The sequence below is a fragment of the Lygodium microphyllum genome, chromosome 26 (genome assembly GCF_053477565.2).
Source record: "Lygodium microphyllum isolate KBCC chromosome 26, Lygodium_microphyllum_v1.1.10, whole genome shotgun sequence".
Taxonomy (NCBI): Eukaryota; Viridiplantae; Streptophyta; class Polypodiopsida; order Schizaeales; family Lygodiaceae; genus Lygodium; species Lygodium microphyllum.
In genome coordinates this window covers 54,036,548-54,050,265 of record NC_141160.1, presented here as the reverse complement: position 1 = coordinate 54,050,265, position 13,718 = coordinate 54,036,548, and positions in this window count along the sequence as shown.

Sequence of the window (13,718 nt, the reverse complement as noted above, 5' to 3'; positions counted from 1 at the left end):
AATCCAAGATACATCCAGGAGGAGTATGAAACCCAAGTAAGTTTTTAAACCCATAATGTCAATGACTAAAGTAATTGAAGCATAAAGCCAAATCTACAAAGCATCCAATGTAGCTCAAATCTGAGTGGTAAATCCATTCATAATCATATTCGGGCCCAAGTATCAATGCTAGATATCAATGCATGTAAGTACCATACTCGAATAGCATCAAACCTCAATAGACATATAGTTATTGTTAATAGCTTGTTGCCCAAACCATTATTACAACAATGAACTTTTGTAAAATTGAGTAATCAAGCGTACTAACCAATCCAAGTAGCTTCTCATAGCATAACCATAGCATCTGGGCATCAAAATAACACCACTGAGGCATTAAACATGCACAATGGAGCTCATTGTTTGCTATCCAAATCAGATTTTTTTTGTTCTATGTGAAATAGAGAATTGAAAGCTACACATAATTAACTCTATGAGTGCTTAGATCTATAGTTCTCATTGCACTCTTTGTTTCTAGCTATAGAACACACAAATTCGATATCATATATAAAAGTTATCACCAATATACCAAAGTGCAATCAAGCTTTCATATCTATCCACAACTTTTGAAGCATGCTTTGTGTCCACTCAAAATGGATAGGGTGGCTACTTTTCAACTCAATAAGCACTCAATAAGACTCAAATAACCCTTGGGAAACTCTCAACAAGTCAGGAGCAAGTTGGAACAAGCCAAGAGAAGGAAAGTCTCAATGCATACCTTGGGAGGAAGAAACAATGGTTGCTATGAAACCTCGAACTGAAGCTTTGAATATTGACTTTAACAAAGGATGAAGAAGCTCCTTGAATACCCATTCTGATACTAGTTAAAAGGTAGAGCCTAAGTGGAAGCACACAAGTAGAAGCAAGAGCAAAGCATGAGCTATGGTGGATGGAGCAAGAGAGCAAGGGAAAGAGACACCATATGTAGAAACCTCAATAGTCACAATGTGTGACCAACCTTCCCTTATTCAATAGTCACTGAAAGAATAAAGAATAAAGTGATAGTGATGGCATTTGACACCTACAATTCCATCCCTAGCATGCTGTAGACGTCCCTCTTAGGTTGCCTCTTAACCTTGTTGACTAGGCCCAACACTTTTTCCACCACTTCTTCTGGGATCAATTCCACCTCGACCCTGTGGGGTTCTTCTCCTTGTCACACTGTTACAATGCCATGGTTCCTATTAGCATCAAAGGTCCATATAGGAACTTTGTGTACATGCTATAGTCTACATCTACCTTCATCACGTACTTTCCCACGTTGCACTAGTCGACAAGTGCGTATGTGTGTGGTTATGGTATGTGAAGTAAATGCAAGGCAGTGTAGGTACATGTGCCTTTACCCCCAACAATCAATAGATCTATACTTGATCTACTAAACAAGATACATGATATTATGTGAGCATGTAATCAAATTATTGTGATTGTGCTAATTAGGTTGACAATCTAAGCATTTGTATGGCTTGAGGCTTATCTTAAATATTCATTTTCCTCACCTTCATTAAGTTTTAGCCATCATTAATAATATATAGTCTTTAAGTAGCACATTATCTACTCGTGATATTGAGAACCTAGTTTTGGAGAAGCCATGTTCTGAGGAGGGTGTGGAGATTAGTAATCTTGTGGCTTCTGTAGAAAATTTTCGAAGACTCCTTAAGTGGATCAAGAATGAGATTTCCTTGTACAACTCAATATAAAGGGAGGCTTGCATGGGACAATTGAAAAGTGCCAAAGACTCTATTGTTCACTTATTTACTTTGCAGAAGATTGATATGCCTATGAAATGTGGGATTTATAAAATCCAAACAAATGTTACATAGATATGGTTGGGGTATGGTAAGAAATCTCACCCTTTTTCAAACAAGAAAATAGGGTCTTCCTTGCAGACCAAGAACCCTTGTAACATGTGTGCTGAGACATAAGCATCTGTGTGAGGAAGGAGCTGTGTGAGGTTCAATCCAAAACCTCAGATATATCGTCTTTGTGTTGCAGCAAAACATTCTTAGTGGACTTTATGGTAGTGTTTTCCTACCATACTTGCCATGCATTCCTTCCCCTTGCCCTAAGGTATGCTTCATATCTATCTTGATTGGCAGAATGGTGCAATTCTATGATGAAAGTTACAATGGCACTTATACTATTTCTAATTGTACCTATACTAACGAGAATGAGGACCGACAATTTTCTCTTATATTCTCCAATGGATAGGTTGTTACGTATGTATTTGGATCTAGAGTCAAGATGTTGATGTTGTATACTTGATTTTGGATCTTTAGATATGATATTAAACTATATGTCGGAATACGAAATATTTTCATATTGGCTTCACCAAAAGAAAAGGTTTTACATGTATCCAAAAATTGTACATGTCTTGTTGTGCTATTGAAGATTTGTAACAATTAGATGAAAATTCTTCTCAACAATAGAAAACTTCATATCAAAGTTGCTAAATTTCTTGAATTTAAAAACTCAATCTGACTAGCTTATGCGAATAAACCATAATATAAAAAATACATAAGACAAGAAAAATGTAGTTTCTTGTGGATTTGAATGCATTCAAGTTACTTATGTATTTGAATGCCTTAGAGTTTGCATTTGTGAGATATCAAATACCTTAATATCCTTACTCTAATATTATACCATTTGGTCCAAACTACTATGTAGAAGTTTTTGCATGAAAACAATTGAAAATATATGTTTGAACATAGAATAGTTTTATGGCACATACTAATTGCATAAAGTCAATGCATACCCATCACTTCCAAAACAAGACTATAATGTTAAGATAAAATCATTGCATACTATTAATCATAAGGCAATAGAGTATAGTCTTACATAAAATCAAAAGGTATAACCTTACATTGAGGTTATATTCTCTAGTCTAAACTACTATGTAGAAGTTTATGCATGAAGCAAATTGAAAACATATGTTTAAACATAGAATAGGTTTATGGAACGTAGTAACTCATCCTTGCTTAAAATAGATGCATATCCATCATTTGCACAACAAGAGTACAATGTTAAGATAAAGTCAGTGCATACTATTAATTATAAGATAAGAGAGTGCAACTCTAAATTATTGAAGAATTTCAAGACTACATGTCAAAGTACTAATTATTTTCAAATTGGCCTCATCAAAGGAGAAGGTTTTACATGTATCCGAAAATTTTACATGTCTTGATGTGCTATTGAAAAAAAGTAGATAAAAATGCTTCTCAACAATAGGAAACTTCATATCAAAGTTGCTAACTTTCATGCACTCAAAAGTTTAGCTTGATATGCCGTTTTATGTATTAAACCATAAGATGTACAATTGTTTTCACAAGTCATGCTTGCATTAACTATACCGATCAATTCCATAAAGTCACAATAGTCAATGTGCAATCATACTTATGTAGAGTCATAAAAACACCATAGCTATCAATGTAAGATACATACCATAAAAATATAATACTTATCATTGCAAAATACTTGACAATTCATTTTATGTATTACCATAAGATGTATAATTTCTTTGACAACAAGTGATACTTGCTTTAAACTATATCTATCAATTCCATAAAGTCATGATAGTCAATGTAGAACCATATTTGCAAAGAATCATAAAAATACCATACTTATCAATGTTTTTGATAGCACAATGTAAAATACAGACACACTTGCATAAATTTCTATGTAGGCAAATACCATACTTATCAATTTCTTTGGCAAGACAATGCAAAAACAAATATACTTGCATAAAGTTCTACATAGGCAAGTTCCACGTAAAAAGTTCTATATACGCATGAAGTCAGTGCAATTCACAATTACATCTTAAATATATTCAGCACCAATTTGTGCATATCTTCTTTGATGACCCAAACAAATGCACTATCAAACTAGGTTCTTCTAAACTATAAGCATCAAAGGAAAATATGGTTAAGCATTTATGCATTGAAATCTAAATATAAGGGATATATTTTTTATATAAAATTTTGTTTGTGAGATACCTACCCAATTCCATTGTGGTTCTCCAATGATGCCAATGTCAATGATGGATTTCATGTATACCATCACATAAAAGCCATAGTCCATGGTATTATCTTGTTGGGGGGGCTCTATGAGATGAAAGAGAGCAACTAGATTAGGAAACAACAAATTAATGGAGAATCCAAAGTCCCAAAATTGTTGGTGTCTCTGGAATGCTTGGACAATGTAATGCAATGTAATGATTGTCCTATCATTAAAAAGACCAACGTTAAATTATTCTATCTTGTAAAAAGCATCAATATAAAAAGAGACACAGAAATGTGCCTCCTTACACAAGCTAGGCACTCTATAGGATCTATATGTCCCAGAGAGTCCAAGAACATGATGGCCTCTCAATCACTGGTAGTGTACTACCTCTCTTACTTTGGATTGTATAGGACAAACAAGCACCAATGATCTTTGCATTGACATCTTCTTACTAAGAATAAACATTGATTTATAATCTTATACCAACACGATAGTAACAATGTTCTTACCTTAATATCACATGTATAAAAATAAATACAAAATGACTGGCATCAATGCCCTCGAAGTAGTTGTGCAAGGATACCGTGTTATCCTTTTCCTCAATCAAATAGAGATAAGAATACCAATAAGGCTATCCACAAAGTAAACCCGATGGAGGTGCTATGTTGAAGGCATGTGCTGCATCCAACTATGTGTCAAGATTGTGGGAGAGAAGGAAGGAGTCTCACTTGTAGCTTTCTCACTTACACAATGGGGAAATACACACAAAGGTGGAGGCTGAAAATAGTTTTCCTCTTCTTAGTTGTGTAAGCCAAAAAGTACTCTAGTACAGAGAAATAGAAAAACCCTATATATGGGTCTCAAACCAAACTCAACTAACTAAGGTGGTATACTAACTGAGCCACAAACTAGAGTAGATAAGGATAGTTGTCATCTAGCTATTATTCATTGGCGGTGTACCAACCGTATCTGCAGGTAACAAGTCGATGACATAAATGCACAATGGTCACCCTGGCATATCACGAGTGGAGCTCGATATCTCAACACTCCCCCTCGAGCTCAATCCCAATTCTTGCACACCAAGCAGGTCTCTGAACTTGCGCAACTTCTCTGCGCCCAATGCCTTCGTAAATATGTCAGCTACCTGATCCTTTGTGTTGACATAAACTAGATCAATAAGACCTAGTAAAATCCTCTCCCGCACATAGTGATAATGCACCTCAATGTGCTTTGTTCTAGCATGATAGACTGGGTTATTTGCCAAGTGTATACTACTCATATTGTCACAATAAATGACAATTGTTCCATCTGTAGGCTAATGCATATCATAAAGTAGCTTATGCAACCAAGCTACCTCACATACAGCCATTGCTGCACCCCTGTACTCAGCCTCTGTGCTCGACAAGGCAACTATAGGCTGTTTCTTGCTGCTCCAAGTGAGTGCAACACTCCCAAAAGAGAACACATATCCACTGGTAGATCGTCTATCAGAAATACTACTAGCCTAATCAGCATCAGTGTCTCCATGCAACTGTATCTGAACCCCAGTCTCATAAAATAGTCCATACTGCAATGTGGACTTCACATACCTGACTATGCATCTAGCCGCATCCAAATGCGGTTTCCTTGGAGCCTGCATAAACTGACTTACCAATCCAACAACATAGCTCAAATCTAGCCTGGTAATAGTCATATAAATCAAACTTCCTACTATGCGTCTGTACATAGTAGGGTCTTCCAGAAGCTCATCTGCATCTGCGCTCAGCTTCACATTCTGCTCCAAAGGAACTTAAATAGGCTTACAGTCTGTCATCCCATATTTGGACAGCATGTCCAATCCATACTGCCTCTGCAAGAGCCATATCCCACTTGGTGATCTAATCACCTCAATGCCTAAGAAATAACGCAGCTCTCCCAAATCCTTCATCTCAAACTTCTGCTGCAATAACATTTACACATGAAGAATATCTTCATCACTATCACCTGTCATAATCAAATCATCAACATAAATGACAAGTAGCATAATACCTTTCTCTGTTTTTCTCACATAAAGTGAGAAATCTGCCTTGGAAATCTGAAAGCCAATAGTGACAAGATACTGTCCTATCTTGTCAGACCATGCTCTAGGTGCTTGCTTCAAGCCATACAAGGCTTTCTTCAACCTGCAAACAAACTCAGGATGAATAGCATGCACATAACCTGGTGGCTGCTCCATATAGACCTCTTCTTGCAAATCACCATGCAAGAAGGCATTCTTTACATCCATCTGATGTACAGACCATCCCTTTGATGTAGCCATAGCAATGACTGCTCTTACGGTTGCCATCTTTGAAACCGGACTAAATGTTTCTTCATAATCAATGCCATATGTTTGTGCATACCCCTTGACTACTAGTCTTGCCTTGTATCTGTTCACAGAACCATCTGCATTGTGCTTCACCTTATAAACCCACTTACAACCAATTGCATTCTTATCTTTAGGCAAAGGTACCAATGCCCATGTAGCATTTGCTTCCAAGGCATCCATTTCTTCATCCATGGCTTTCTCCCCTTTTTCTTTTCCCATGGCTTGCTCAAAAGAGGTGGGTTCTGGTTCCTGTATCACTTTGACCATATAGGCATAGTGAATGGCTGTAAATCCATCATATTTCAGCCTATCCATTGGATACCTAGCTCTGGTAGACTTGCGCAAAGTAGGTTCACTCCCAGATGCTCTCAAAACATCCCTGGTCTTCCTTACTCCAAGTGTAACAATAGAAGGAATACCCAACTCATCATCAATGCTCTGTTCTGAGCCACTGGATTCACCATCCACATAAGAGTGACCTGCATTCACATCAAACATGGGCTGATCTACCTTCTCTTTTCCTTTTCGTGAAACCTGCATACCACTATCTGCATTGCTTTGAGGAGATTCTTCTGATCTCAATCTGCTTGTCCATGGTGAAGAATGTGAATCATTGCTAGAGGACACTCCAGGTCCACTAATATTTTGTGACTGCTGCTGTGAATTCTGTGCAGCATTACCATTTTGTGCATCTACATCATCAATCACATTTACTAGTTTATACCTGCTACTCATCTCATCAAAAACAACACCTATGCTCACTGTAAACTTACGAGTAGAAGGGTTATAGCATCTATACCCTTTTTGCTGTAGAGAGTAACCAATAAAGATGCACTTCTCAGCTTTTGGATCCAACTTGGATCTCAACTCATCTGGCACATGAACATAGGCAATGCAACAAAAAATTTTCAAATGAGAAATATATGGTTTCCTGCCAGTATACCTCTCCTCTGGAGTCATCCCATATATTGCTACAGTGGGAATCTTGTTCATTATGTAGACTGTTGTAGCAACTGCTTCAGCCCAGTAAAAATCTGGCAAGTCTTTTTCGTTGAGCATGGCACGAGATACCTCTCCAATATGCTTGTTTTTCCTTTCTGCAATTCCATTTTGTTGTGGGGTATGACTGCATGAATATTTCTGCTTTATGCCATGCTCTTGCAGGAACCTTGCAAACTCATTTGAGAGGTACTCTCCCCCTCCATCTGACCTTAGGCATTTTATCTGCAGGCCTGTTTCTTTTTCAACCATAGCTTTAAGAGTTTTGAAATGCCCAAACACTTCACATTTCTTTTTCATAAAATACACCCAAACTTTTCTGCTATAGTCATCAATAAAAGTGACAAGATAATGACAGTCTCCAATAGATGCAGCTTTAGTAGTCCACACATCAGAGTGGATTAATTCCAATGGCTTGTTACTCTTGAACATGTCTAGGAAATGGTTTCCTTGCTTGTTTTCCAAATTGACAGGCTTTACATACCTTATGCATTTCTGCAACCTTGAATTTAGGAAATCCCGCAACAATATTTTGGGCCTGCATTGATTTAAGTCATTGTACATTAACATGACCAATGTGTTTATGCCAGATATCAATATCTGCAACTACACTGGTCCCATATGCAAACATTGCTGTACTCAATTCAGGCATGTCTGCATCCAACGTAAACATTCTGCCCTTCTTCTTTCCTTTTGCTATCAAGCGACCTTTATTTTTCATATCCTCAACAAAGCATCCATGAGGATTAAATCTAACTTGCAAGCCCTGCTCAACCATTTGACCAACAGAAACCAGATTCTTAGTGATATTCGGGACATGAAATACATCTGACAGGTATTTCTTTTTCCCATCCTGCATAGACAAAGGAATTTTTCCAATCTGCACAATAGGATGTACAGTATCATCACCAGTCTCCACAAATCCTAGTTTTTCCATTTTCCTTGCATCTTGCATCCATTCTGCATGACCTGCCATGTGGTTTGATGTACCTGAGTCAACATACCACACTTTGTTGCTTTCTTCTGCACTTGTCACAGAATTGTTCATGTGCTGCACCATAAACAAATGCTCATTTGTGTCATCACCCTGCCTACTAGAAGATGCATAATTCCCTTGTTGCAATTTTCCATTCATGATGTCATTCTGCTTTTTATAGCAGTCTTTAGCTATATGACCCATTTTACCACAGTAGTAGCATTCAACATTGTTGTTTGCATTTTGGCCTCTTTGCCATCCACCATGACCTCTTTGGCTCTCCTTGCCTCTAGAGTTACCACGTCCTCCTCCATAGGACTGGTTTTCTTGAGTTTGCTGCATATTCTGATTTCTACCACGGCCTCTAGATCGGCCGTCTCTACCTCTGCCTCTACCTCTTCCAGCATTTGAGTAGAAGACAATTTCTTTTGAAGTTCCTCCTGAAGAAGATGCACCACCATTGCTCTGCTCCTCAGAAATTAGAAGAGCAATCAACTCCTCAAAATTAGGAAATCTTTCACGGACGGAAATGGATGTCCGGAACTGTACATAATCCTTTCCTAGACCATTCAAGGTCACAGACACTAAATCATCATCTTCCACTGGCGACCCAATGGAAGCAAGTGCATCTGCAATCTTCTTCACCTTCATGTGGTAGTCATTGATGCTCATACTTTCTCTTTGCACATTGTGCAACTCTTGCTTGAGTTGCATTTTCTTGGCTTGCGTATTTGTGCTATACATTTTTGACAAAGTATCCCATACCTTCTTTGGCGTACTTGTATCCTGAATATGCACAATCATAGAGTCTGAAATACTGATAGACAGCCAGTACATAACTTTTCTGGCTCTCTCATGCCATCCTTTAAATGCCTACATTTGCTGTTGATTGGGAACATCAGGAAGAACTGGTTATTCTTCATTTCCTGTAACTAATTCCCAATATCCTTTTCCCATAAGAAAATTTGTCATTCTAAACTTCCATGCTTGGAAGTTGTTCTTGTCAAGCTTTTTAGTGAAAATCTGTGAAAGAGAATTAGACGCCATTACAGTACACTACAAAATATTCTATCACTGCAAAAAAACACAACTTCAGCCTCACAAGGGCAAATATGCAAAACTGATGAAAGTGGTATTTGACCACATAGTCACTTCCTAATGACGATTTTGCATCAACAGGAAACAATGATGATTCTGTAACTCCCAATGTCTCTGCGCACAGGCATACGATGCAATTTCTGCAGTAACTTTTCACCGACCTGTAGAACAATGGTCGCACAGCAAAAGACAGGGCCTTTTCCTGAGTGCGTGCGGAAAACTTCTGCCTCCAAAACAGGCCAATGCCTACAATATCTCACACTGCCAAAGTACATTCTGAAGAGAAGGGAAAAGACAAAGTACATTCTGAAGAGTGAAGACAAATCCATGTTGAAACTACAATCGCACACTGCCAATGCCTACAATATCTCATGCATAATTGTCCCCAAGATGGACAACACTATGTCGACCTCTTGTATAGTCTGTAAACCAATGACAGTGAAGAGTGACATGAAAAGAGGCACCTGAATCCAAAATCCAAGTGTGCATGTCATCATCCATATCGGCTATCAAAGCATATGCACTGAAACATGAAGAGACAAAGAGTACATCATTCCCACTGTCGCTCTCATGGCTAACTACATTCACCTCTTTGATCTTTACACTGCTCTTCTTAGCAGGCTGACTCTCTTTCTTCTCTTCCTTGGTGTCATCATCTTCTTACCCTTCCCTTTCTCTTTCTTCCATTTATAGTAGTCACATTTGAAGTGACCCCCCCGTCTTGCCACAGTGATGGCATTCAACATCCTTATTACGTGATTTACTATGTCCCTTGCTATTAGATTTTCCTTTCTGCTGTGATCTGCCTCTAGTATCAAAGCATTGGAAGACTTACTGGATGCATTGTTCTGCCAATTCATTTCTTCCATGAGTAGAGCACTCTCTACATTAGCATACAAAAGCATAGCACTAGAACTTGTTGGAAGATAGGTATAGGAACCCATTGTAAGCAAGGGTGTATGAGGGCAGATGGGTGTGAATAGGCAAAGGCTATATAAACAGCCTATGGGTCACTATCATGTGTGGGAGAGTGTATCCTAGTTGTACTTGTAAGCAACTTAGTAAACAAGATATTATTCTTGTACTTTGAGCTCTCTCCTTCCTCTTGTACACACATTCCAATGCTACAACTCTGCTTTCTCACATGGTATTAGAGCCTCCTCTGATCCCCTCAGCTTCCTCAAATCTCAGCTCCACTAAGTGCACAACAAGAACTCCATCTTTCATCCGTCTTCTTCATTTTCATAGCCTATTTTTTGAACCCCCTGACCTTGGTGGACTTGGTGCATGCAAAGAAGGGCATTTCAGCTCCTGCCATCTTCTACAGACCTTCTCTTCACCTCAGGGCGCAGTTGCATGGCACTTCAAAATGTGAAATCGGGCATCAACAAGCACGACATTACGTTCTGAGTCAAAATAACGCAGTTTTGGGCAGGCGGCTAGTTTGTACTGAAGCGCGGGCTGTGGGAGACGCATTGAAGGCGGTCACCATAGGGCTTTTGTAGCCCCCCTAGTGGACCATCTACTCCTAAGAGGGATGTGGGAAATTCGACCTCTATTGGCTACTAGAAGCCAAACCCTAACTGACAGTTTCCTGGCAGTCATAGCCAGGAAGCTTCAAGCTTCTTTAACTTTCAAATATCTCAATATTTGGTCATTAACAGTGATTTTAATCACTGAGTTAACACCTTCTGAGTTAGTTACTAATCTGGGAACCTAATCTCAGAGGTTAATGCACTTGAAAAGTCGTCACCAAGCTTATCAAGACCGACATTTACCATCTCTAGCAACATGAGCTACAGATGAGTGCTTGTAAGCACTAAGGCACATTGCTTAATCATCATTGCTGCTAATACTTACATAATCTGAATGTTTTCATCAGGAAATTAAAACAAATAAGTGCCTTTCTTTAAGTTGTAAGGCTATGTGTACAACTATAAACACATAGACCATCATACACTAGAAGTGTATTGCATATCTTGAGTGATTTTTCTTTTTCATAAGTACATTGGTCAATGAAATTAGAGGAATGAGTGTCATTGTCCTCTCCTCGAAATCATCAGCAACAAGCATTGAAATCATAGACCGTCCTTGTCCAACACAAGGGTCATCCATTGAGCCATACCACAAGGAGGAGCCCGAAGTCCAATCTAGGTTCAAATCATTGAAGCCTAAAAAGACCATTAAACCTCGGAAGAAGATTGCTCATAAGAAAGGACCACCAAAGTCATATTTTGAAATAATAGATATGTATGATTTTCAGCCTTTCTCCTCATTACAACTTTGAATTGCTTCCGCATTTAGTGGCAAACTTGTAAGGGACTAGACACTGCCCTTATTCTAGGAAGTGATAAGACCTTCCCAATGGCCACAACATATGCTGATGTCCATCCTCAAATTCAAAAATTTGATGGCAAAGATTTCCACCCATGGCAGAGTACAAGATGATGGAGAGAGGGTATTGGCCTCTCATTCAAGGCACTAGAGCTGTAAACTCTAAAAATCTAGTTGATATAGAGGATGACCAACATGCCCAGGCAATCATCACATTACACTTAGATGAGTAATTGATTCATCTTGTTGATCAACTAAATAAAGAAAAATGGGATGAGGTTAAAAAGCTCTATGGAGCCACCGGTAAAATACTAAAATCTTCCTTAAATTTGAATTATTTAGCTTGGAATATCAATCAAGAGAAGACTTGGGAAAATTCATCTCTCACATGAAGGGACTTATGGCACAGCTTGCCTCAGTACAAGCTCCAATCCATGAAGAAGATGCTATTGCTATTCTCCTAAAAGCTGTAAAATAGGTGTTTCCTACTCTTGTAACCACTCTTACCAACATTCCAGATCCTACATTGGCAAGTACCATCCAATCCTGTTTGGATGAAGGAAAGAGCAACCACAAACAAGGCAGCAATAGTCAAGCATCTTCAACTTCCCATGATCAAGTATTGGTACATACAGTTCTCACTAGATGTTCTTTCTGTAAGAAAAAAGGGCATCTTGTAAACAACTGTTGGAAGAAGTATCCTGAGAAAATGAAATGTAACAAATGCAAAAAGACAAGGCATATCACTAGTAAATGCCCCAACACTCTTGATGTACCCAAAGAACTGGTGGCTAATTATATCTCCAATCCATCGGAAGATCGACTTTTTTGAGTCTTTAAACCATCTACCTAAAAATACTATTGTAGCCTGATTTATAAAGGCATCCTAGTTGTTTAAATGGGGGGGACATCTTACATGCCTTGTAATCCAATGCCACCCTAGCATTGAGGGGGGGTGTTAGAAGATAGGCATAGGAACCCACTATAAACAAGGGTGTATGAGGGCAGATGGATGTGAATAGCCTTAGGGGCAGGGGAAACCCTAACCCTAGCTTGGCAGAGGCTATATAAATAGCCTATGGGTCACTATCATGTGTGGGAGAGTGTACCCAAGTTGTAATTTTAAGCAACTTAGTAAACAAGATATTGTTCTTGTACTTTGAGCTCTCTCCTTCCTCTTGTGCACACATTCCAATGCTGCAACTCTGCTTTCTCACAGAATTGCTCATATAGCAGTCTTGAAAGTATCCCAACTCTTTGGCAAAGTGCAAAGAAGGAACATAGCTTTGAACTCATTATCAATATTGAACTTCAAAGTGGCAAGATGGTTGAAAATAAAGTTAAACTCACTAAGGTGAGTAGACATTGTAGTACCCTCTTTCATATGCAAATCCATGAGTTTCTTCAGCCAGTAGACTTTGCTTGTAGCACTCTTTTGGGCATATAATTCTTCCAGTCACTTCCAAATGTCATAAGTAGAATCCAACCCTTCAATGTTAAACATCAAGGCATTAGAAATCAATAGCTCAATGATCAAGCATGCAAGCTCATTCAACTCATCCCATTCCTCCTGCTCTACATCAGCACTGGTTTTCTTCCCTTTAGTTTAATCGGCTTTGCTTGCTTCTTTTGTAACAAGATATTATATCATTGCTTTTGCCAAATTGCAAAGTTGTGTGCTCATTCAAGCTTCTTGATATGCATAAGATGATTGTCACTACTGTTAGCCATGATTCACAGCCAAATAACTGTATAATAGTAAATAACAGCTAATGCCAAGCAATGGAAGCTCCAAAATCCACTCAGAATTATATTAGGAATATCTCCAAGTATGTAACAGTAAGAATATGTAAAAATTGCATGGCGCATCGAACAGAATGTGAGAAAGAGATAGAGATATAGAGTACACAAGAGATAAGAGGAGAATTTGAA